The sequence below is a fragment of the Mesocricetus auratus genome, unplaced genomic scaffold (assembly GCF_017639785.1).
Source record: "Mesocricetus auratus isolate SY011 unplaced genomic scaffold, BCM_Maur_2.0 Super-Scaffold_6730, whole genome shotgun sequence".
Lineage (NCBI taxonomy): Eukaryota > Metazoa > Chordata > Mammalia > Rodentia > Cricetidae > Mesocricetus > Mesocricetus auratus.
Genome location: NW_024429184.1, coordinates 49,948,185 through 49,975,558, shown reverse-complemented (window position 1 = coordinate 49,975,558; position 27,374 = coordinate 49,948,185). Strand labels below are relative to the sequence as shown.

Genomic DNA, 27,374 nt, shown 5'->3' with positions numbered 1-27,374 from the left:
ATAATAATAAATTTAAGTTGGAAGGACATCAAAAGTATATTAAACATGATATTTCTGTTCATTTTTTTTTGCCAGCAAAGAAGAGAAATGCCAAAGCTAGGTCTTCAGAACAGCTCCTTCTTTTCCTGTGCCAATCAAAAGTTGAGTAAACATTTCCTTGCAAATTTTCCGATTCAAAAACAAACAAACACATAAATAAAAAACAAGAAAGTCCAGATACAAAGGATACATGCACCTTCTCTCTAGGCCCTAGCATGCTGGAGCACATCCTGAGCTCCACATCTACCCATCAAAGTCCCATAGATGCGGCATCCACCTCCCTAAACCCAAACTACCCCCCACCACATTAGTGACCAACACAGCCTTAACTCTGCCTGCCCCCTGGAGTAGCAACCACCAGAGACACGGCTCCACCTGTGAGAGAGCAAAGCAACAGAGCCAAAGGGCCCAACTGCACCTGGAGCAAAAATGACCACCTAAACCACAGTCCCCAGCTGCACCAAATGGAGGAAGAGGAACTCCTTGAAGCACGGGCCCCAGATGCACCAACTGGAGGAAGAGACAGGGAGCATCAATGTAAGAATACATCAACAACATAAAGAGCAATACAGAACTACCAAAAACTAGTAATTCTACCTGAACATCCAAACACAGATGAAGCAGAAGAAAATGACCTTAAAAATAAGTTTGTAAATATGACAGAGGCCTTTAAAGAGGAAATAAAAAATTCCCTTAAAGAAGTAGAGGAAAAGAACAACAAAAAATTGAAAGAAACCAATAAATTCCTTTAAAAAAGCCAAAAGAAAGAAAGGCAGAGAGAGAGAGAGAGAGAGAGAGAGAGAGAGAGAGAGAGAGAGAGAGAAACAGTTCAAGACTTGAAAACTGAAATAGAAGCAACAAAGAAAATACAAACCAAGGGAATTCTGAAAAAGGAAAATCTAAGTAAATAATCAGAAACTACAGATGCAAGCATACCCAAGAAAATGCAAGAGATAGAAGAAAGGTTCTCACGCAGTGTACATACAATACAGAAAAATCATCAGTGAAAAAAATGTTAAATCTGACTAATTCTTAAAACAAGATATTCAGGAAATCTAGGGTACCATGAAAATACCAAACCTAAGAATTATAGGGATAGAAGAATAATAAGAACTCCAGCTCAAAGACACCAAATGTATATTCAGCAAAGTCATGGAAGAAAACTTTCCCAACCTAAAGAAGGACAGGCCTATGAAAGCACAAGAAGTTTGCAGAACACCAAATAAACTGTACCAACACAAGTCCCCTCACCACATAATAATCAAAACACTAATCATATAGGAGAAAAAATACTAAAAACTGCAAAGGAAAAAGGCAAGTAACACATAAATGGAGACCTGCAAGAATTAAATCTGACTTCTCAATGGAAACTCTGAAAGGCAGAAGATACTGGATAGATAGATGTTTTGCTGATACTAACAGACCACAGATGCCAACCAAGACTAGTATACCAGGCAAAGTTTTCAATAACCATAGATGGAGAAAACAAGACATTCCATGACAAAAACCCAGATTTAAAAAATACCTATCAACAAATGCAGCCCTACAGAAAGTACTAGTAGAAAAACTCCAACCCAAGAGCAGGCAAGACAGTCAGAGACTCACCCATTTCTACTCTTAGGAATCCTACAAAACATATTAAACTAAGATTTTTAATCCCAGTGAGAATGTGACAGTCAGTAGCCACTCAGAGCACAGAAAAAGGCCCTTGACGCAAAAATGAGAGCGATATTATTAAGCAATTTTCTTGATTTTCCTTAAGAATGCTTACTTTAGAAATATTCTAAGTTGTTTTGTGTCTGTTTCCCTTACTTAATTGAAGGGAAAATGTGAGTGTATAATCAAGAACATCTGAGTTTTAAATGTCAAGAAATTTGTACCCAGTGAAAGAGCTCGAGTCTTTGCAATGTCCATAAAATAAGGTACAGATGTCATTCTGTGCTGTTATAGTAGTTTGTTAGGTAACAGCACAATCATACTGCAGCTAGCCTGAAGGAGACTACCTACCTGATCAGAAGCTTATACTATGTTTGCTCAAGGTTGTCTCACTTAGGGAACTATCTTTCATACATAAGAAACATCAATCTGTAACTGTTTCTCAGTACTAGGAATTCAGAATAATTCACATGAGCAAGAATCTGCTAATCTACCAACTGGAATGATGCAAGAAGTTTAAAATGTTTGAAAAACAAAATATCCAAGGGCCGAGTACAAGAGACTTTAGCTGAGAAGAAAGTGAGTTTGCCTGAACAGTCAAATGGATTCTGTTCATAACATGTTCTACTTATTAATGTGAAAAGATAGAAATAGTCTTCCTTTTATATAATATAATAATGTAATAAAATTATGTCACTATGTGATAAATCCTAGACATTTATTTTTGGCTGCATATTAGATCTTCTCAAAGATATTGGAAATAAAAATTTCTACATGAAACATGAATGATGCCAGCCCACCGCACTGATTCCAGAGATGTGATCATTGATTAACTATTTCATTCTCCTTTGGATTCCCCTTCAGAGTCTGAAGTAGATGGAATGATGGTAAGTTACTAGTTTTGGACATCTTTTATACCAGGAAGAGTAAGAAGTCATTAGTTTCCCAGTCTAGTAGGTATCAGGAGTCTATGGAATTATGTTGGGAAGTCTGTTCTTTATAGTCAAAGAAAATTTCAGAGTTGAGAAAATTGTAAATATTGGACAGAATGTCTATCCAGACCCGAATGAATGGTTTTTCGCTTTTCAGGAATTTTTCTTTTTCTTTCCCTCATCTTGGCAATGAAAGAAGGAGCAGTGCAGAGCATGTGGACACACAGCCCAGCCTTCCTAAGGTCCTAACACAAGCATCTTTTAGATGTCCTCTTGCCATATCTTTTAATTGTCAGGGTTTACTTTAATGCTCAAATATCCCTTTCCTACATCAACCTGAAAAAAAGCAACAAATGGATTTTCTGGGAGCAGTACAAAAATATTGTAATTTATATTCTTGAGTTCATGCTCCTAAAATCAAGGCAGTTTTCTCATGAATGATCTCTAAGACCTAGAATATTTAAGTAATTATGAAGAATATAGTAGCTGAACCAGTGGGAAAAATAGCACTTGAAGGTACAAATTAATTTAATTTGATATTAAGTTCCCCCATTCATCATAATTGCATTGACCATATCTTCTATTAGACCTCTCATATCAAAGCAAAAGCCATTAGTTTAAGGGTCTTAAGGCAAATAGAATTTTCATGCAAAAACTAGTGATAAAATCCTATCTTTGGATTTTGTATGGAAAGTTTTTGAGCTTCAGGATAATATTCTTTGTTAATATATAGAAGCTTCATTTCTTTAAGAATAGATTAGTAAAAGGTGGTAGCACGGTTTTGAGTGCTGCTCTTCCTTGCTTTGTTAATCACCATGACTATAGTATACAGCATAAATTTTTTTAACAAAGCTAAAACAGTTTTGGCTTCTTAAAGTTCATATTTGGGTAGCTTAAGCTGCCATATATGTTCAGTGTGAATAGTGTTTAAATTGAAAATACTGTTAAAAATTATATTTTTCAAAGATATTTTAAAAACAAATAATAGTAGAACCTAAAAAAAAGAATAAACTAGTATATTGATGCCTCTCAGTTGAAGCAGAAATACTCAGCCCCTCTTTAAGGTAAATTTGTTCTAGAATTTTCTTTTCACTTAACATCAATCAAATGACTAGAATATTGCATAATCTGAGCTAGTTTCACAGATATTTTAGAAAATTAAAGGAAATAATGATAATTTTCATAGGCTAATAGAAATACTTAACCACTGCCATCCTCCTAAATTTAATAGAGTTTGTTTTCTAAATACATATCCTTATAACCAGAGAAATGTTTATCTCTCACCCCTCAGCAAAGGAGATTCTTTTACAGCAGATGGAGGCTATTACAGAGTTTTACAACATGTCAAAAAGCAGATAATAAAGAACCATGGAATGTGAAGCCCAGTTGGTTACAACACCACCCCTACATCAAGGGTACACAGGGAGCATCAAATAAGACGTGGTGGTAATGGAAAGATTGTGAGGACCAGAGGACCAAAGAACTTTTTACCAGATAGTGTTTTCTGTACATGGTATAGATGTAGTACCCATGAACTCACATCAATATGATTGCCTAAACAAGCCTTGAATAATGGCAATAAGGATTGACATGTCAACATGGGTGACAAACATGTCACAATGCCTGATTCCTAGATGAAGAGCAACTGGCTGCTCTTCCAAAGTGCCTGGGTTAGATTTTCAGCATTCACATAGTAACACTATTCTTTCTAGAACTCTAGTTCCAGAACATCTGATTCCATCCTCTGATCTTTATGGGCATCATACATACTTACAGTACACATACATATATGCAGGAAAAACATCGATCATGCAAAAGAAATACAATATTAAAACATGAATTATCAATGGCAGCTGAAAGAAGGAAAATCATTTTTTCACCAGGGACAAGCCCACTGATATGTTTCCAGTCCTAAGTGGTCGCCTACATGTAAATATGAGCAACACTAATGGACTCAGCATATTTGATATACACAATGTATGCATGTGTATACATCTATGTAACAAATTATTTCATACGATTATATCAAGAATTTTATAGGAACTTGGGTGCCCAGGAGCAATTGAAGGAGGGAGATGGATGGAAATAAAATCATGCATGAAACTTAAAAATCTAGAAAAATGATACATAATAAAATTATGAAAGTAGATGAAAATCAATGTAATAATTTCTATTTTGTATATATTCATACCTGGTGAGCAAATTTCTCCTGTTTGATATTTTGATATTTTCTTTTTGACATTTATATATTTTGATACTTTCTCCTTTTTGATGTTCATTTAACTCAAATGCTTTACTTAGCTAAGTTTAACTTATTGTTGCCCAAAAAGGTTTCTTGGACATAGAGGCAAAAAAAAAAAAAACCCCTTGGTATTCATTGTCGGTACTCATAATGCAGACTCCATAGTTTAATTCTAAGCTGGGTTGTTCTGAAGGACCACCTCAATCTGTGGAAATATTGTTTTTGGTGCACCTGCCCAAATGCCTAAGGGTGTATTTAGGAAGCTTTATGTATACTAGTATCTTCAGGAATTACAAGACACCATGAGGGCAAAACTGTCAATATTTCTATTCAGTGGGGTTAGAACCTAAGAAGTGAAGATGCAGAAACACAGAAGTGCTGCAGCAGTAAAAAATAATTATCTGAACAACAAAACTTTATAATGAATATAATCTGCTAAATAAAAAGTGAACATGTGCTGTAGTGAACAATAACAAAGACAGAGGTATGACACTGACCAGCCTGGCAAATGACTCAGGCTTCAGCCCATGCTTACCTCACACACTGGAGTGGATAAAAACAATACTCTATTTCTAAACAAATTAATTTAAACTTACAGTGGAAGTTTAGCAAACCACATTAATTTGAAAACACAAATACATGTTAAGAAAGTGTATTGTTTAGAGGTTAAAAGAATCAGGTACCACACTGAAATTTTAATTGCAGTTCTGTGAAAATAATCCTCTCCTAGAAGGAACTGAGTAATTGTATTTGTTTCAAACAATGAAAGTAGCACTGCTCACCTATTAATTAACTTCCAACTCAATGACAAAATCTCATGGGCCTAGATTATGCTCAGTTATTGGCAGAACTGTTGAATGACTCTCAATGATTGTATGTAGTTAATTATACTAACATCAACAGCTACTGAATTTCTTATACTAAAAATTGTCCACTTGTTATGGTTGAAATTGAATTATTAAAAGAAAGTCCTATTAATCAAGTCTTAAAATTAATCTAAGCTATTCAATAGTAAATGATAGGCTTATTATAAACCACTTGAAACACTAAAAGTCTGAGATTTATGGTTCTCTTATAATTATATTTTTCTTCAGATCTGGTGAATATAAAGTTTATGTAGAATTAACATATACAATCAACATAAGATAATTAATCATAATTGTGAGTGGTATATTATTTAGTGTTTTAAATTTCAGTAGGAATTGGAGGAAAATGAAGCACATTTAAAATTCCACACAATAGAAGCAGAAGGGTCTTTGCCAAACTCTTTCTATGAGGATTCAATAACCTTGATCCCCAAGCCACAAAAAGATACAACTAAGAAAGAGAACTTCAGACCAATATCCCTCATGAACATTGATGCAAAAATACTCAATAAAATACTGGCAAATCGGATCCAAGAACACATCAAAACAATCATTCACCACGATCAAGTAGGTTTCATCCCAGGAATGCAGGGATGGTTCAACATACGAAAATCCATCAACGTAATCCACCATATAAACAAGCTGAAAAACAAAAATCACATGATCATCTCACTAGATGCTGAAAAAGCCTTTGACAAAATCCAACACCCCTTCATGATAAAGGTCTTGGAGAGATCTGGGATAACAGGGACATACTTAAACATAATAAAAGCTATATACAGTAAACCAACAGCCAACATCAAACTAAATGGACAGAAACTCAACGCAATTCCTCTAAAATCAGGAACAAAACAAGGCTGTCCACTCTCTTCATACCTTTTCAACATGGTACTTGAAGTTCTAGCCAGAGCCATACGACAACAAAGGGGGATCAAGGGGATACAAATTGGGAAGGAAGAGGTCAAACTTTCACTGTTTGCAGACGATATGATAGTTTACATCAATAACCCAAAGAACTCTACCAGGGGACTCTTACAGCTGATTAACACCTTCAGCAAAGTGGCAGGCTACGAGATCAACTCAAGAAAATCAGTAGCCCTACTATATACAGATGATAAAAGGGCTGAAAGAGAAATCAGAGAAACATCACCCTTTACAATTGCCACAAACAACATAAAATACCTTGGGGTAACGCTAACCAAACAAGTGAAAGACCTGTATCGTAAGAACTTTGAATCTTCAAAGAAAGAAATTAAAGAAGCCCTCAGAAAATGGAAAGATCTCCCATGCTCTTGGATAGGTAGGATCAATGTAGTAAAAATGGCAATCCTGCCAAAAGCAATCTACAGATTCAATGCAATCCCCATTAAAATCCCAGCACAGTTCTTCACAGACCTTGAAAGAACAATAATCAATTTTGTATGGAAAAACAAAAGACCCAGGATAGCCAAAACAACCCTGTTCAACAAGGCAACGTCCGGAGGCATCACCATCCCTGACCTCAAGCTCTATCATAGAGCTATAGTCCTGAAAACAGCTTGGTATTGGCACAAAAATAGACAGGTAGACCAATGGAATCGAATTGAAAACACGGGTAGTAACCCACACACGTACGAACATCTGATCTTTGACAAAGAAGCTAAAAATATACAATGGAATAAAGAAAGCATCTTCAACAAATGGTGCTGACATAATTGGAGACTGGCATGTAGAAGAATGCAGATCGATCCATGTCTATCGCCATGCACAAAACTTAAGTCCAAATGGATCAAAGACCTCAACATAAATCCAGCCACACTGAACCTCTTAGAAGAGAAAGTGGGTGGTACCCTTGAACGAATTGGTACAGGAGACAGCTTCCTGAACATAACACCAGTAGCACAGGCAGTAAGTAAGATCAACAATTAATAAATGGGACCTACTGAAACTGAGAAGCTTCTGTAAGGCAAAGGACACAGTCAGCAAGACAAAAAGGCAGCCCACAGAATGGGAAAAAATATTCACTAATCCCACATCTGACAGAGGGTTGATCTCCAAAATTTACAAAGAACTCAAGAAGCAAGTCTCCAAAACACCAAAGGACCCTATTAAAAAGTGGGCTGCAGAACTAAATAGAGAGTTTTCAATACAGGAGTCTAAAATGGCTGAGAGGCACTTGAGAAGGTGCTCAACATCCTTAGCCATCCGGGAAATGCAAATCAAAACAACTCTCAGATACCATCTCACCCCTGTCAGAATGGCTAAAATCAAAAACACCAATGACAATTTATGCTGGAGAGGATGTGGTGAAAGGGGGACACTCCTCCATTGCTGGTGGGAGTGCCAACTGGTTCAGCCACTTTGGAAATCAGTGTGGAGATTCCTCAGAAAAATGGGAATAAACCTACCACAAGACCCAGCAACTCCACTCTTAGGCATATATCCAAAAGATACCCATTCATACAACAAAGAGGTCTGTTCCACTATGTTCATAGCAGCTTTATTTGTAATTGCCAGAACGTGGAAGCAACCTAGATGTCCCTCACCTGAAGAGTGGATAGAGAAAATGTGGTACATCTACACAATGGAGTACTATTCAGCAGAAAAAAATAATGGAATCATGAGATTCGCAGGCAAATGGATGACACTAGAAGAAACCATCCTGAGTGAGGTAATACAGTCACAAAAAGAGAAACATGGCATGTACTCTCTCATATATGGATTTTAGACATAGATCTGGGGAGTGCCAGCCTACAATCCTATGGCCAGAGAGTCTGGGAAACAGAAACTTTATTTAGTGGCTGATCGAAGAAGAGGCAGACTCCCTTGGTTAAGTACTGAGCTGAACTCAAGAAAGCCAGTAACAGAGAGGGAGGACTGATGATCAAAGGGATTAAGACTGGGCTGGTTTAACTGCCAGAAACAGCTGACCAGACAAAGGTTAACTCTTGAATCCCAGGCATTAGCCTGGGAAGCCAGCATGGGACTGATCAAGACCCCCTGAATCTGGGTGTCAGTGAAGAGGCCTAGGGAATCTATCGAGCCTTGGGCAGCAGATCAGTACCCATCCCAAGTATACACACGGACTTTGGACTCCAATAGAACAATGTGAGGTGCACTCTCACCCTGAACTCTTGGGAAAGGGTCTAGGCCCTGCCCTATATGAAATGACACACTATGGATACCCCCATGGAGGGCCTCACCCTCCCTGGAGAAATGAGGGGATAAGGGGGGGGGAGGGCACGGGAGGAAGGGAGGGAATGGGAGAGGGACCTGGAACTGACTTGTGAAGCAACCTTGATTCTTATCTAAATTTAAACTGGAAAATAAAATAAAAAAAATTGATATACATGCAGGTAGGGCGTCTTGAAATCCAAGAAAGAGGATAAGTGAAAGTAAAGGTTTTCATCATCAAGTTGGTGAGAAGGACAAATTCATTCAACAAAATCAAAATTGTCAATATCAAATCAGGTTATGTATATAGAAATAGATCAAAAATAATGTTTATCTTTTAACAATGCATTATCTTTAACTGATAGGATTCCAAATAGTATGAATTCAAGCAACACTGAAGAAAAAGAGGTTTATCATCACAATAATTTAATTTTTAAAATTACATCACTTGATGTATATATCTGTTTACAAACTTGCTCATGCATACCCATGTGTAGATGACAAGAAAACTTACAGGAGTCAATTCATTTTTTACAGCATGTAAAAATCACAGATTGAATTCAGGTCATTAGCATTGTTAGAAAGCTCATAGAGCTATCTAATTTTTTAATAAATATTATTGTGTGCATTTAAATTACAGAACAGCATGTTATAAGATCCATCTAGATAGCAAAATGGTTGGTATAATATGAAATAATCATTCATTTATGACAACATTTACTTATTGAATTGTTGGTACAACATATCTGATTAAATAACAGGTTTGTGATTTCTGCTCCATGTTTGTATTTAGCATGTCTTAATCAAAACTCTAATTATATTTAGCTAAATAATAATTAATCTTTATTATAAAAGTCAAAGCTATATTTATATTTAAGGAAAAATGTAAAGGTAACAAGATTTTTATTTGTAGATTCTTAATGTAATTAAGCACTTCTCAAAATAAGTAAAACACTTTAGGAAAATATATATAAAATAATTAACAAAAGTAGAAAGAAATGGCCAAAAGTTTTTGCAAAATAAATGTTTTATGCCTTTTTAGACCACTCTCATTGTCTTAAAAAAACAACTTCTATTACTTTCATTAATAAAATGTGCATTAAGTTCTCTTTAGAAAACATTTAAAGATATTCCAAAGTTAATGAAGTCTACCATTGCAAACCAAAACAAAGAATAAGATAGAGTGTATTAAAATAACTTGGGGTATATTTGTCTCATATGAAAATATAGAACTGTGGACACAGGGCACTTCAATAACTGAACCAGGGAGGCTGATTACAGATATTCATCTCCAGATGAAGGGCAGCTGGGCCCTGCCCAAATCCTCTGGCACAGTCCGCACCAGCCATCAAACATGTGAGAGACCAGTTGGCCAACAGGACTTCTGAACTGCTGACAACCACTGGATTCTATTTCCACTAAACTCACTGTGCCACACAACCCCACCCACTTCATCATCTTCCCCTTGGCGAGACCTTTCCCACATCTCCAGCAGACTCCATAGGCCCATAAATCCAAGCTGGACCTGGGCACCTAAAACCCCACAAATATCAGCTGAGACACCCTACTGGTCCTGAAAACCCAGCAGATACCAAAACCCTTGGCCATTTAGACCAGAAGAAAATAAAGGAAACTCAAGGAACAAAACACCCATCCAACAAAGACAACCACAAGAATCAGCATCCAGATTTATAATCATCCTAAATCCAGATGCCTAAATGACAGTGTAAGAGCATATTCAATGAAAGAAAGGGTGATAAGACATAAGCAGAACCCTTCAATTCTATGACAACAAATCATTAACATTCAAACACAGCTGAAGCATAACAAACTAACCTTACAAATAACTTTTTTTTAATTATGAAGCTGTTGGCCATTTGCTTGGTTTCTTACTGGCTATCTCTGACTTAAGTATTTACCCCATAATTGTTAATCTAAGTATTTCTCTTACCGGAGAAAAGGGTCCAGACCTCTTATTCCTATGGCGGCTACATCATGACTGCCTGTGTCTCTTTTCCCCAGAATCCTCCTCAATTCCTAGTCCCACCTATCTTGCTTCCCTATTGGCCAACAGTGCTTCATTGACATATACACAGGACTTCCCCATCAGACCCTGTCACCCAACTAATGCCAAGGAATCATGCAAAAGCAAGACCTCAAAGGCCTTGGAAACAGATGCACAGCCAGGCCAATTGTCCCTGTAACTGTGGGAAAGTTACCTAACCCTAAAACTACACAACACTGAAATAGGTTCCCTAGTGAGGTGCTGAGCCCAATAAACCCAGATGCATGAGTGTGGGGGCTGAGAGTATTTACATCACAATTTACAGTTACCAAGGGGCTCTCTGCAGAAACTGCCTTGTTGACCTTTGGATTTGATAGCTTTGCTGGCCCCTGACTTGGGCCAAAGGATTCAGATTGAAAACAAATGTCAGGCTTTTCAACTGGCTTCTAGAGATCCTAAAATGGTTTTTCACTATTGAGTGACAATAGCTAAATCTCGGGTATATTCTAGGTCTACACTCCTCATCCATCCTGTGCTCATCTAACCACCGTTTTTTCCCTCAATATATGTTTTTATTTAAATTAGAAACGTCAATGTTTCACATGTCAATTCCAGCTCCCTCTCCCACCCCTCCTCCCTTGTCCCTCCACCAGCCCTCCAGCCCCCCACTCAATCCCCACATCATTTCCCAGGGCAGGACCTAGGCCCTTCCCCATGTGTCCAAGGTGAGAGAGCATCCCTCTATTTGGAATGGGCTCCCAAAGCTCATTCATAAACCATGGTAAACACTGATCTACACCCAAGGCCCCAGAGATTTCTGTGGCCTCCTCCATGGCACTATATTCATGGAGTCTGGATCAGTCCCCTGTTGGCCTCTCATCCATCAGTCTGGGATTCAAGTGCTCCCCTTTATCCGGTCAGCTGTCTTTGTAGGTTTCATCATCATCGTCTTGACCCCTTTGCTCATCACTCCTCCATCTCTGTCACTAGGTTCCAGGAGTTCAGTTCAGTGTTTAGCTGTGGGTATCTGTCTCTGCTTCAATCAGTCCCTGGATGAAGGTTCTAGGATGGCATATAAGGTAATCATCAACCCTATCATCAAGGAGGGCTATTATTGTAGTCCCTCCGCTATTGTCTAGTTTTTCAGTTGGTGTTATCCTTGTAGATCTCTGGAGATCTCACTAGTGTCAGCTCTCTCCTCAAGCCTATAATGACTCGATCTATTATGGTATCTCTCATCCTGCTCTCCTTTAAAAAGATAATAAAGGTCCTTAAATAGGAAATTTTAAAAATTCCCTTAAAGAAGTAGAGGAAAAACAAACAAAAATGGAAGAAATCAATAAAGCCCTTAAAAAAATCAAGAAATCCAAGAAAAAAGCTACCAACAGGGTACAGGAAACAGCTGAAGACATAAAAATTGAAATAGAAGCATTAAAAAAAACACAAAATGACAGTATTCTGGAAAAAGGAAATCTGGGTAAGCGAACAGGAACTAGAGATGCAAGCATCACCAACAGAATGCAAAATGTGGAAGAGCATCAGGTGTTGAAGGTAAAAGAAATAAATTCATTAGTCAAATAAAATGCTAAATAGCAGAGATTCCTAACAAAAAAACCACCAACAAAATCATAGAAGAATCTCCCCACCAAAGAAAAAAAACTCCCCTTGCCACAAATTAATCAACACAGGGAACATACAAAATAAAGAAAAAAATATTCAGAGATACAAAGACAAAATGCCAAGTAACATATAAAGGCTGATCAATCAATCAATCAGAATTAAAGCAGAATTCTCAATTGAAATACTAAAAGCTTTAAGAGCCTGGACAGACATATTACAGATAAGAAGAGACTGCAGATTTCAGCTAAGACTACTATATACAGCAAAACTGATAAACTGAGAAAACAAAATATTTCATGACAGAACCAAATTTAAACAATGCTTACCCATAAATCCAGCCCTTCAGAAGGTACTAGAAAGAAAATACCATCCAAAGGAAGTTAACTGTCCTATAAGTATACAGGCAGTAAATAATTTAACACCAAAAAAAAAAAAGAAGGGAAACACACACACCACAATACCACCACAAAAATTTACAGAAATAAAAATTAAAAGGAGTTAAAAATCACTGGTCATTAATATCTCCTAATATCAATGCCTCATTCACCAAAAAATATAGGCTAACAGAATGGATACAAAAACAGAATACATCCTTTTGCTGCATAAAAGAAACACCTCTACTTCAAAGGAAGACATTTCCTCAGAGTAAAGAGTTGGAAAAAAACGATTTTCCAATCAAATGGACTTACAATGAAAGCTAGTGTAAATATCCTAATATCTAACAAAATAGACTTCAAACTAAAAACAATTAAAAGACATTGATAAAGCAAATCCATTAAGGGACAATTTAACAAGATTAAGTCTTAATTCTGAACATCTATGTTCCAAACACAATTGTACCCACATTTGTGAAAAAAGCACTCCTAAACCTTAAATCACACATCAAATTCCACACATTAAAAGTGGTAGACTTCAATAACATATTCTCACCAATGGACAAGTCTTCCAGACAGAAAATAAACAGAGAAATAAGGGAAGTAACAGATGTTATAACTCAACCTAACTTAACAGACATTTATAGAACATTCCACTCAAACACAAAAGAATATACCTTATTCTCAGCACTTCATGCAACCTTCTCGAAATCTGACCACATACTTAGCCACAAAGCAAATCTCAAGAGATACCAAAAAAATGGAATAACCCCCTGTAACTTACCAAATCACCATTTGATAGTTGAGTTCAACAACAACACAAACTACAAAACACCTGCAAATTCATGGACTCTGAACAACTCTTAACTAAGTTATCACTGGATCAAGGACCTCTGAAACTGTAAGTAAGTCACCCCAGTTAAATGTTTTCTTTTCTAAGAGTTGCTGTGGTCATTGTGTCTGATCACTGCAATAGACACTCTGATGAAGACAAAAGAAATGCAAGAATTTCTCTGGAAAGGGGAATAGAATATATTTTTGGGGTTAGACTGGGGCAGGTAAGAATGGGAAAAGGAGAATTCAACAAGGTAGGAAAAGGGAGAAAATAAGGGAAGAAATTACTGGAATTGGGGTCATTTCAGGGGTTAGGTGGAAACTTAGTGCAAAGGAAATTGTAGTGGCATCTGGTTTCACCAGTGGATTGAGATGGTGGCCACTTCCTAGGGGCTTGACTTCAGGTGTGCAGACTTGACTCCTTATAAGGAACCGGGGGGCTGGCTCACTCTCTTTGGTTGTGGTCAGAGCTTCCACAAGGTCAGAGAATGCATCTTCAGGATCAGGAAGACAGAGGTGGTTGCTTACCATCATTGTGTGAGTGCTCCCCTAATAAATACCTGCTAATAATTTATCTGAGTTTTGCAGACTCTTTTAAACCTGCCTTCAGAAAACTCTGTGGAATCTATGAGACTTACTATAGCAAAGACTCCCAGCAATGTGGATCATAGAGCCTGAACTGGCCGTCTTCTGTAACAAGATTAGGACCCAATTTGAGGATTTGAAATACCAATCCAGTCACAAAACTTTGACCTACAGTTTTTTTGTTTGTTTGGTTTGTTTTTTTATTTGTTTGTTTGTTTCTTTGGTTTTTGGGTTTTTTGGTTTTTATTGCCTGCAGAATGTTCAGGGACTAGAGCCAGCAGAATCATCATCAAAGACACTAAAAGACATCATCCCACAATGATGGGCGCATATCTAGAGTCTCACAGCCATATACATTAGGTGGAACTCAGCAAATCCTGTGGAGGATGGGGTAGAAGGGTCAGAGGAACCAGAGTGGTCAGGGACACCAGAAGAATACAGTTCACAGAATCAAATGGTGGTATTCATGAAGATTCAGAGAGATCAGGGAGAGTATTGTAAGCGTTTCGGGATGGGTCGGGACAGGATGGAACAGGAGTGGGTCAGGTATTCTGGCACTTGGGAGTCACAGAATACTGAGTGTTACACAGCTCAGGTGGAAAGGTATCCTGGAGCTCGGGAGCCAAGGACCACCACAGGTTGCAGTAAGCTTAGCAGCTTACAGCCTTGCCTCAGAGAAAGGCTTCTCTGGTGTATCAGCTCCGCTCTGGCAGGACAGGGTCTTCCAGCTGGGGATGTTCGCCTAGTGTAGCAGTTTTGCTTGGCAGGAGGTTTCTCGGGAGGGGGGGGAGTTGCTACAGTTCAGCTCTGCTCCTGGAGAGCCAAGAGCCGGGAGTGGGGAGCAAAGTGTAACAACTCCAACTCTGCTCTGCTGAGGAAGGTTTCCCAGGCAAGTGTTACAGCCCTGCTCACTCTGCTCTGCTCTGCGCAGGGTCACCTCTGCACTGCTGCAAAAGAAGATCTTCACCCAAAGCTCATCCAAAGGGGTTTAATGGAAGGCAGCTGGACCAGCCAAGCTGAACATACACAGGGTTTATATAGGGATTCTTAGGAGCAGGGAAGTTTTTCCAGAGTAGGGATTGGTCCGATTACAGTGCTGAGCTTAGATTGGCTAGAGCTCTGCTCCAGGATTGGTTACTTTTTTACACAGGATTAGGGTCAGATTTGGCTCTGGTTTCAGGGCCAAAGTGTGTTTCTTTCTCTGGTCCTTTTTAGCCTATTGGCTCTAATTTTAGGGTCAGGGTACATTTCTTTCACTGACTCTGATTCCAGGGACAAAGTGTGTTCCTTTGGCACTGGTTTTAGGTTCAGGGTACATTTCTTTGGTTCTGGTTGCAGGACCAAAGTGTGTTTCTTTGGCTCTGCTCAGGGTGTGTTTCTTTGACTGGTCCCTTTTCCCTACATTCCCCCCTTTTTTGTTTAATAAAACTAGGGTTTGGAAAAGGGGAGGTGTTATCATTAGACTGCTTCCTGCTGAATGGGGGCATCAAAGTTCATGGGGCAATTTTCATCTTTGTCCAGATGTGTCCAGGTGCTGTAGCTTTCTGGTTCCTTAGCTAGGGGCTGATAACCCTATAATAACAACTGGTTGAAAGTTTGGTTAGAAATTTTTTGAACTTGTTGTTGAAGGAATCTAGACAAAAAATTTATAAGACAGGGTGCCACTAGTAGAATTAAGAAAACAGAGAGAAGAGGAGTTAGAAAAGGTAGCATCCAGTTCCATATTGGATTATTAGTGATCCACTGGCCAGAACTATCAAGTTCTTCTTTATATTTTTGAAGGTCTGTTTGAAGTTGTTGAATTTTATCCTTTACTATTCCTGACTGGTTAACATAAAAGCAACATTCTTCCCCGAGAAAGAGGCAAAGTCCACCTCTTTCTGCTGTTAGTAAATCTAGTCCTCTCCAATTTTGTAGTACTACAGCATTTGGGAGTCTATCTGACCTGAAGGGCAAGGATGGTTTGAGCTACCTGTTGGAAATCCTGAATGAATTGTGAGGAAAGCCTATGGTATATCGTTAGGGAAATAGTCAGTCCTGCTGGTCCTGCGGCCACACCTGCAGTTATGCCAAGAGCTGCCAGGAGGGTATAATCTGAATTACTCGCTTTGTCATGTCATCCTGCTATAAACTTAGTGATGGGAATTGGTAGGGGCTCTTCACCAGGTATCACTCCTAATTTAGGGAAGAGGAACACCAGGGTACATGTCCCAGACCAATTGGCAGGTAGGCAGTGTTATACCTGTGTGCCACAGAGAATTGACGCATTGTGAATATTTGGACACAGGGGCTGTGTGGTAGTATTAAGCGTTATGGTATTGTTGCGGTCTTTAGAATCTAGAATGCCCACAAGGTGTGTTCCTGCTGAGCTAAAGCAGTCTGAGATACCGAAGAGAGAGATGTGGGAGAGATAAGCGGTGGTAGTAATGTTTGGCTCAGAGCAGTTTAGAAGTGGCAAAGTGGGAAAATCTGTTAAGACAATGGGTGAGGCCACAAAGGGTGGTTGTGAGTTTGACCCAGGAGGGACACACAACCAGCACTCTTCAAATTGGTTAGGCAAGACATTATTTAATAGCTGGTATGTAGAGATTAAGGTTTGAAATAAGAGATGGTATGACAGGTGTAGGAAGGAGCTGCCATTTGTATACCATGTATAGGTGGCCTGGGGTAGAGCTCCCTCATGTATATGTGTAGGATGAGGTAGTAACTCTTCTAGGGTCTCAATGTAAGAGTATTTTGAGTTTGGTTGGGGGAGAAGCTTTGAAATATTAAGAGGTGGGCATGGCTGAAAGGTAAGTGTTGTATCCTCTACTAATGCTACCTGAAGGGAGAGAACTCTGGAAGGAGATAATGTTTGGAGACCCTTGTATGTTTGGGACAGGTGGTGAGGAGAGAGGACAGTAATGGGAGACCCAAAGGTTAACTTCTTTGATTCTCATATGAGGAGTTCAGCTGCAACCAGAGCCCACAGACAAGGTGCCCAAACTTGAATAGTGTGGCCTAATTTTTTTGATAAGTATGCGACTGGTGCAAAGGAAGGTCCCAGTTGGTGACCCAAGACCCCGAGGGCATATCCCTCTTTCTCAGTAACATAGAGAGAGAAGGGACGCATTAAGTCTGGACCGTGTAAGGCTGGAGCCTGTAGGAGGGCCTGTTGAAGCTGACAAAATGGCTTGGTAACAGGTGCAAGGAGAGGCTCATATGATGGGCCAAGGGCTGCCTGATATAGAGGGCGAGCAAGAAGGGAGAAGGAAGGAATCCAAGAACCTAAGAAGCTGGCCATTCCTAGGAAGGACAAGATTTCATCCTTTGTGGTGGGGACTGTAAGTGATTGTATCAGGTTTTTTCTATCTAGGGTAATGGCCTTATGAGTTGGAGTAATAGTTGGTCCTAGATAAATTACCTGAGGAGTGGACAGCTGGACCTTAGAGGGTGATGCCCTATATCCTCGGCTACATAGAAAATTTAACAAAATAGAGGGGTCAGCCTGGCTTATTTCTAGGGATGGACTACAAAGGAGAAGGTCATCTATGTACTGAATCAACTAGGATTTTGGGAGAGACAAAGGGAATAAGTCAGAGGCTAGGGCCTGACTGAATAAATGGGGGCTATCCCAGAACCCTTGAGGTAGGACTATCCAAGTAAGTTGTGTAGAAATGTGTGTGTCTGGGTCAGTCCAAGTAAAGGCAAAGATATTTTGTGACTAGGGATCCAGAGGAATAGAAAAGAAGGCATCCTTGAGGTCAAGGACAGAGAAATGAGGAGTTTTTGAAGGGATGGTGGAGAGTAGAGTATAAGGATTGAGAACTACAGGATAAAGGGGAACTACTGCTGAATTAATAAGCAGGAGATCCTGAACCAGGCAGTAGGTTCCATTAGGTTTTTTGACTGCAAGTATGGGGGTATTGAAGGGGGAAAAAGGGGGGGGAAGAAGACTTTTTCTCAGGAGGTCAGAGATGAGAAGTTTAAGTCCCCTGAGACTTTGGAGTGAAAGTGGGTATTGAGCCTTAGTTATATATTTGGCAGGGTTTTGTAGTTGGATGATTAGAGGGGTGTGATGTTTGGCTTGAGAGAAGTCCCATACCTGAGGATCTACCTGAGAGGATGGTAAGGGAAGAAGTGTGTCAGACTGTGTGGTTTGGAGGAGGAGGAGAAGGGGAACAGTTGGCAAACCTAAGGCCAAGCGGATAGGGGGAGCAAAAGAAATGGAGGCTCCCACTTTGGCTAAAAGGTCCCCTCCCAGCAATGGGATGGGACAGGTTGTTATCACTAGGAAGGAATGAGTAAGGGAGATACCCTTAAAGACACAGTTAAGTGGTGGGGTTTGTTGGGCCTGATAGGGCTGTCCTCCTACTCCGACAATAGAGGAACAAGAAAGAGTGGTTGGTCCCCCAAAATTTGTCAAGACTGAAAAAATGGCTCCAGTGTCCAGGAGGAAAGAGATGGGCCTCCCTGATACTATGATAGCTACCCGAGGCTCCCTGATGGAGATGGCGGTGGTCAGGCCAAGGGAGCCCGGGCCCCGTCAGTCATCAATAGCCAGGCCAAGGAGGTCAGTTGAAGGGCAATCTGGGATTGATGTCCCCATGCTGTCAGGAACATGGGGGCAATCAATGCCCCAGTGTCCCTCTTGATGGCACCTTGGACATGGTCCTGGTGGTTTATGAGGGTTTGGACACACCCGGGCCCAGTGGCCTTCCTGACCGCATTTGAAACAAAGAAGTAAGAGTCTTTGTCCTTTGGGAGCCTGGGCTTTTGTTTTGGCTGTCTGGGAGATTTTAGCCATCATCAGGTATTTTTGTTTTGGGGCCTTTTCATCCCTCCCATGGTACACCTTGAATGCCACATTTAGGGCTTCTGACTGTGGAGTTAGGGAGCTCTTTTCTAGACATCTGAGTTTGGCCCTAATATCAGGGTAACTTTGGGGAAAAACTAGGTCATAAGGAGTTGGTTTCCATCTTGAGTCTCAGGATCCACATTGGTGTATTGTAAGAGGGCCTTTGTAAGATGGTCTAGGAATTGGGATGGGTTTTCATCCTTGTCCTGGATGACCCTTTGGATCCTTTCATAATTTACTGCTTTAAGAGCAGCCTTATAGAGACCAGCCAGGAGACAAGTTAAAAACACTTCCTAGCTAGGATGCCCCCTGGGGTATTGTAATCCCAGTCAGGCTCCTGGTCAGGAACTGCCATAGATCCAACTGGGTAGGAATCATCAGTTTGATGGATGTCATCTGCATAGATTCTAGCCTGTTCCCAAACTCGTCTGCGTTCCTCAGGGAGGAGATTGTTGGTGAAAATCATATAAACATCATGGAAGGTAAGGTTATAGGACTGGGTAATATACTGGAATTCTTTAATAAAGGTGGAAGGGTTGGCACCATAGGATCCCAATCTTTTGTCTATTTGGGAGAGTTCAGTCAATGAGAAGGGGACATGAACTTTGACTAAGCCATCCACCCCAGCAACCTCTCGCAAGGAGAGAACTGGAGCTGGTTTAGGTTGGGGAGGTAAAGGGGGTGGTCCTTTAGTGGAGCAGGACCGAGTAGTGGGAGGACTAGGGACTGTTGGTGGTGAGCTGAAGGAGGGAGCCAGCGAATGCTGACTAGGGTGACTTGTCACTGAAGAGGGAGAAAGGGAATTCGGAGGGGCCAGTGCAAGAGGGGGAACTGAGGGTTTTGTTCGACAGGGAGAAGGCTCATTGGCTGGATCAAAAGTAGTGGAGGGATCATCTTGTTCAGACTTCCTAGCCAAAAGGAGTTGAGTGGGAGAGCATGAGGCACAGAGAAAAGGCTTAGAGCGTAGCAAAGAGAAAGCCTGGACATAGAAAATCTCCTTCCATTTCTCCAATCGCTTACAGTAGTTGTAAAGGTCCCGAATAATATTGGGATCGAGGGTGCCATTACGTGGCCATTTGGACTGATTATCTAAATGGTATTTAGGCCAAATTTTATTGCAAAAGCGAATAAGTTTAGGACCCTTTAGTTCAGGTGTCAGGTGTAGAGACTTGAGGTTTTCTAGGAGGCATCCCAAGGGGGAATGGAAGGGTACAGAGGACACAGTTCCCATGGATGAGAAGGAAAAGGTCACTGCAGCCTGTAGTCAAGGGCATCCCCAGGACTCAGGGAGGACCACCAAAAGAGGATCAAGCCATTCAGAGGGTAGTCACCCTACTCAACAGGGATCAGGCTAAGCCAGAAGAGACTTAGCGCCTGGTACCAGGGCTTTTCTAGAGGCCAGAAGGCGTAGACGGAAACCGAGCTCTAAGAGGGTCTCATCCACAGGAAAGGGTCAGGAATGGAATTGTAGATGTCGCAAGGGCCTAGAGGAGCTGTGTGATGACAGCCAGCTCCAAGGGAAGAGGTCAGGAAGGGACACAATGACCCAGTGGGGCCTAAGGAAACTGCAGGATTGCAATTTCAAGGGTGGTAGGATGGGGTAAGGTGAGGAGGGTCAGCTGTGGCCTTAAGGGCCTTGGCTGGGGTACCTCTGCCTCTACAAGTACCCCTGACTTAGGGAGCTGAAACACCAAATAAAGGGGAGACTTACCCAGTCGTTGATGGTGGATGGAGTGTCAAGCGACTGGTGAGCTGGAAGGCGAGTATGCTGCAGGCCAACTGGAGATGAGACATAGGGTCCCAGTGCGGCTCAGACCACGAAGGGGAGCACAGGCACCAGGAGAGCCTATCCCAAGTTTCGGCACCAAATGTAAGCATTTCGGGATGGGTCGGGACAGGATGGAACAGAAGTGGGTCAGGTATTCTGGCACTCGGGAGTCACAGAATACTGAGTGTTACACAGCTCAGGTGGAAAGGTATCCTGGAGCTCGGGAGCCAAGGACCACCACAGGTTGCAGTAAGCTTAGCAGCTTACAGCCTTGCCTCAGAGAAAGGCTTCTCCGGTGTATCAGCTCTGCTCCAGCAGGTATCAGCTCCGCTCCAGCAGGACAGGGTCTTCCAGCTGGGGATGTTCGCCTAGTGTAGCAGTTTTGCTTGGCAGGAGGTTTCTCGGGCGGGCAAAGTTGCTACAGTTCAGCTCTGCTCCTGGAGAGCTAAGAGCTAGGAGCTAGGAGCAGAGTGTAACAACTCCAACTCTGCTCTGCTGAGGAAGGTTTCCCAGGCAAGTGTTACAGCCCTGCTCACTCTGTTCTGCTCTGCTCTGCTCTACTCTGCTCTGCTCTGCTCTGCCCAGGGTTGCCTCTGCTCTGTCACTGCCGCAAAAGAAGATCTTCACCCAAAGCTCATCCAAAGGGGTTTAATGGAAGGCAGCTGGACCAGACAAGCTGAACATACACAGGGTTTATATAGGGATTCTTAGGAGCAGGGAAGTTTTTCCAGAGTAGGGATTGGTCCGATTACAGTGCTGAGCTCAGATTGGCTAGAGCTCTGCTCCAGGATTGGTTACTTTTTTACACAGGATTAGGGTCAGATTTGGCTCTGGTTTCAGGGCCAAAGTGTGTTTCTTTCTCTGGTCCTTTTTAGCCTATTGGCTCCAATTTTAGGGCCAAGGTACATTTCTTTCACTGACTCTGATTCCAGGGACAAAGTGTGTTCCTTTGGCACTGGTTTTAGGTTCAGGGTACATTTCTTTGGTTCTGGTTGCAGGGCCAAAGTGTGTTTCTTTGGCTCTGCTCAGGGTGTGTTTCTTTGACTGGTCCCTTTTCCCTATACATATACCAGCCTGATCTAGGTTACCTGTGTATATTTTATCGCCTTGGTATTGTTGTAGTCTTAACTGTCAAAGTCAGGGAGATTGCTTACTCTTTTTCCCACTTAGGAGACTCTTTTTCTTCTCCAGGATTGCCTAGTTAATCCTTGATGTGATGGTATGCACCTGGTCTTATTGTAGCTTAAAGTGTTGATGCAGGGTTTGGTTGTTGTCCCTGAGAATTTGGCTCATTTCTGAGAGACAGAGAAGTTGTTTATCTGGAGGAAATGGGAAATATGGGAGAGAGACTAAGTGGAGGCAAGGGAGGGGGAACTGTAGTTGGGGTGTAATATATGAGAGAAGAATAAAAAATAGTTAAAACATGCAGAATAAAATTAACAAAATCAGAAATGAATAGGTGGACATGGTAAGAGGCACTAAAAAATGCAGAAAATCATGAGGACATACTTTAAAAATCTCTACTCCACCAAATTTGGTCAATGTTAAAGAAGTGGATAATTTTCTCAATACACACAACTTACTAAAGTTAAATCAAGATCAGATAAGCAATTTAAAGAGACTTATAACACTTAATGAAATAAAAATGCCATTAAAATTCTCCCAGCCATGCCTAGGCAATCTATGGTGCCTTGGGTAGTAGATCAGTATTTATCCCTGGCATAGAAATGGACTTTAGCTGCCCATCCCACAATGAGAGATGCACTCTCACCGTGGACTCTTGGGGGGAGGGTCTAGGCCCTGCCCTGGATGAAATGACAGACTATGTACATCCCCATGGAGGGCCCCACTCTCACTGGGGAAAGGAGGAGGTATTGGAGGGAGTTGGTGGGGAGGGAAAGGGAGCAGGACCTGGGATTGACATGTGAGGCAACCATGTTTCTAATTTAAATTTAAAAATAAAAAAGTGTTGTATAATAAAAAAAAGTCTCCCAGCCAAAACAGCTAATCAGATAGATTTAGACCATAATGCTACAATAATTTTGAAGAAGCATTAATGTCAATGCTACTCAAATTCTTCCAGAAAATAGAAACAGAAAGAATCCTGAAAATTTCATTTTATAAGGTCATGGTTACCCTCATATGTAAAGACCCAACAAAGTAGGAGAATTACAAGCTGCTTTTTCATATGAACATATATTCAACAAAATCCTTGAAAACTGAATCAAATAATGCATCAAAAACATTATTAACTCTGATAAATTATCCCAGAGGTACAGCAATGGCTCAACACACACAAATCAATAAATTCAATACACCAAATTAATGAACTAAAAATAATCATCATTTTATCTGACACAGAATAGGTCTTTGACATGTTCCAACAATTCTTTGTAATAAAAGTCATGAAGAGATAAGGGTTACAAAGGACATACCTAAACATAACAACAGCAATTTACAGCGAGTCCAAAGCCAACATTGACATAAATGTGGAGAAACTCAAAGTAATTATAGTAAAATAAAGAACAAAATAAAATTTCCAGCTTTCTCCATACTTATTCAACAATACTGTAAGTCTTAGATAGAGTAATAAAATCCAACAAAGATCAAGATTATATGAATTGAAAAGGAAGAAATCCAAGTATCTTTAATAATAGATGATATGACAGTATATATAAGGGGCCCTTAAAAATTCCACTACACTAGCTTGTTTCTTGGATCCATTTGATTGGAAAATCTTTCCCCAAGCTAGTGTAGCAATCCTAATATCTAACAAGTTAGATTTCAACCTTAAATCAATCAAAACAGATGAAGAAGGTCATTTCATATTCATCACAGGAAAAGTTCATCAAATGAAGTTTCATTCTCAAAATGTATGCCCCAAATATGAAGGCACCCACATTCATAAAAGAAACATTACTAAAATTCAAATCACACATAAAATCTCACACACTTATACTGCGAGACTTCAACACCCCACTCTAAACACTAGACAGGATCACCAGACAGAATCTTAGCAAACAAAGATACTAACAGAAGTTATGACTCAATTGGGATTAACAGACATCTATAGAACATTCCATGCAAATGAAAAAGAATATACTTTATTCTCAGTGCCACATGGAACCTTCTTTAAAATCAACCACATACTTGGCAACATAGCAGACCTCAACAGGTACAAAAAAAATGAGCTACCCCCTGTATCCTATCGGATCACCATGCTTTAAAGTTAGAATTCAACAACAACACAAAATGCAGAAATCCTAAAAACTCATGGAAATTGAACAATATGCAATTGCACCATTTCTGGCTCAAGGAAGAAATAAAAAAAGAAATTAAATACTTCCTAGAATTCAATGAGAATAAAAACACAACATATCCAAACTTAGGGACACTTTGAAAGCAGTGCTATGGGGGAAGTTCATAGCACTAAGTGCCCACATGAAGAAACTGGAGAATAGTCACACTAGAGAATTAACAGCACAACTGATAGCTCTAGAACAAAAAGAAGGAAACTCACCCCGGAGGAGTAGACACAAGGAAATAATCAAACTGAAGGCTGAAATCAATAAAGTAGAAACAAAGAAAACAATACAAAGAAACAATGAAATGAAAAGTTGGTTCTTTGAGAAAATCAACAAGATAGACAAACCTTTATACAAACTAATTAACAAAATCAGAAATGAAAAGGGGGACAGAACAATAAGGACTGAAGAAATCCATAGAATCATCAGGTCATACTTCAAAACCCTGTACTCCACAAAATTCAAAATTTAAAGGAACACTTTTCTGAATAGATATTACTTACAAAATTAAATGAAGTACAGCTAAGCACTTTAAATAAACCAATAACCCCTAATGAAATAGAAGCACAAATCAAAAGGCTCCCAAACAAAACCAGTCCAAGGACAGATGGCTTCAGGGCAAAATTCTACCAGAAATTCAAAAATAAGCTAATAAGAGTACTTCTCAAACTTTTCCACACAATAGAGGCAGAAGGTACATTGCCAATCTCTTTTTACAGGCTACAATTGCCTTGGTACCCAAACTACACAAGGATACAACTAAGAAAGAGAACTACAGACCAGTATCCCTCATGGACATTAATGCAAAAATACTCACCAAAATACTGGCAATTGAATCCAAGAACACATCAGAAAAATCATCAACCATGATCAAGTAGGCTTCATTCCAGGGATGCAGAGATGGCTCAACACACACACAAAAAAAACATCAATATAATCCACCATATAAAAAAAACTGAAAAAGAAAAGCCACATGATCATCTCACTAGATACTGAAAAAGCCTTTGGCAAAATCCAACACCCCTTCATGATAAAGGTCTTGGAGAGATCAGGAATAACAGGAACATACCAAAACATAGTAAAAGCAATATACAGCAACCAACAGCCAAAATCAAACTAAATGGAAAGTCAATGTGATTCCTCTAAAATCAGGAACAAGACAAGGCTGTCTACTGTCTCATATGTCTTCAATATTTTACTCAAAGTTCTAGCTAGAGCAATAAGACAAAAACAGGAGATAAAGCAGATACAAAATGGAAAGGAAGAATTCAAACTTTCACTACCTGCAGATGATCTGATAGTTTACATAAGTGACTCAAAAAACTCTACCAGAGAACACCTACAGCTGTTAAACACATTCAGCAAAGTGACAGGATACAAGATGAAATAAAAAAAATCAGTATCCCTACTATATACAGATGATAAATGTGCTGAGAAAGAAATCAGAGAAACATCACCCTTTCAATAGCCACAAGCGACATAAAATATCTTAGGATAATGCTAACCAAACAAGTGAAAGACATGTATAGCAAGAATTTGCATCTTTAAAGAAAGAAATAAAAGAAGATACCAGAAAATGGAAAGATCTCCCATGCTCTTGGATAGGTAGGATCAACACTGTTAAAATGGTAATCTTAGATTCAATGCAATTCCCATAAAAATCCCAAAACAATTCTTCACAGACCTTTTAAAAAGCAATACTCATCTTTATATGGAAAAACAAAAAATCCAGGAGAGCCAAAACAACCCTGTACAATAAAAGAATTTCCAGAGGCATCAGGATCCCTGACTTCAAGCTCTATTATATAGAGTTATCATCCTGAAAACAGCTTGGTATTGGCTCAAAAACAGACACATAGACCAACGGAATTAAATTGAATACCCTGAACTTAACCCACAAACCTACCAGCACCTGATTTTTGACCAAAAAAAAACTAAAATTATACAATGGACAAAAGATAGCATCTTCAACAAATGGTGCTGGCATAACTGCATACTTGCATGTAGAAGACTGCAGATAGATCCACTTCTATCATTTTGCACAAAACTTAAGTCCAAATGGATCAAACACCTCAACATAAAGCCAGCCATATTGAACACCTTAGAAGAGAAAGTGGGAGGTACCTTTGAATTAATTGGTACAGGAGACCACTTCCTGAACATAACACCATTAGCACAGACACTGATGTCCACAATTAACAAATGGAACCTCCTGAAACTGAGAAGCTTCTGTAAGGCAAAGGATGCAGTCAACAAGACAAAACGGCAGCCCACATAATGGGAAAAGATCTTCACCAACCCCATATCAGACAGAGGGCTGATTTCCAAAATACACAACTATACAACAAATTCAAGAACCTAACCACCAAAATACCAAACAATTCAATTAAAAAGTGGGTGGGAGTGCCGACTCATACAGCCTCTTTGGAAATCAGTATGGAGATTCCTCAGGAAAATGGGAATTAATATACCACTAGACCCAGCAATTCCACTCTTAGGCATATATCCAAATGAGGCAAGTTCATACAACAAGGGCATCTGCTCCACTGTGTTCATAGCAGCATTATTTGTAATAGCCAGAACCTGGAAGCAACCTAGATGCCCCTCAACTGAAGAGTGGATAGAGAAAATGTGGTACATTTACACAATGGAGTATTACTCAGCAGAAAAAAACAATGGAATCTTGAAATTCGCAGGGAAATGGATAGCACTGGAAGAAACCATCCTGAGTGAGGTAACCCAGTCACAAAAAGACAAACATGGTATGTACTCACTCATATATGGATTTTAGACATGGATCAGGATAGTGCCAGTTTGCACTTCCACTGATAGAGAGTCTGGGAAACAGGAAAGAACCTAAAAGATATGCATATATGCATAGTACCCAAGAGAAGAGGATGGAGACATGATCCCCTGAATGGATGGGGAACACGGCGAGGGGTGGGGGGGGGAGTGGGACCTGGGAAGAAGAGAGGGGGTGAAGAGGAAGAGAGTTTGGTCATGGGGGAAAAGGAAGTTGAGGGGGTGGGGGTAGAATAGGGGGAAGAGGGAATCATAGGATCGAATACAGATCAGGCACCAGAGCGACCTCGAGTGATCTAAAGGGATAACACCAATTGGCAAGCTAAGCAATAGTGGAGAGACCACCTCGAATGCCC

General features: G+C 40.0%; 1 pseudogene; it reads left to right on the top strand.

The window, feature by feature from the left end:
• The first annotated feature begins 503 nt into the window (after window positions 1-503).
• The window catches only part of LOC101842672, an 85,040-nt pseudogene continuing 58,169 nt past the window's right edge, over window positions 504-27,374 (top strand).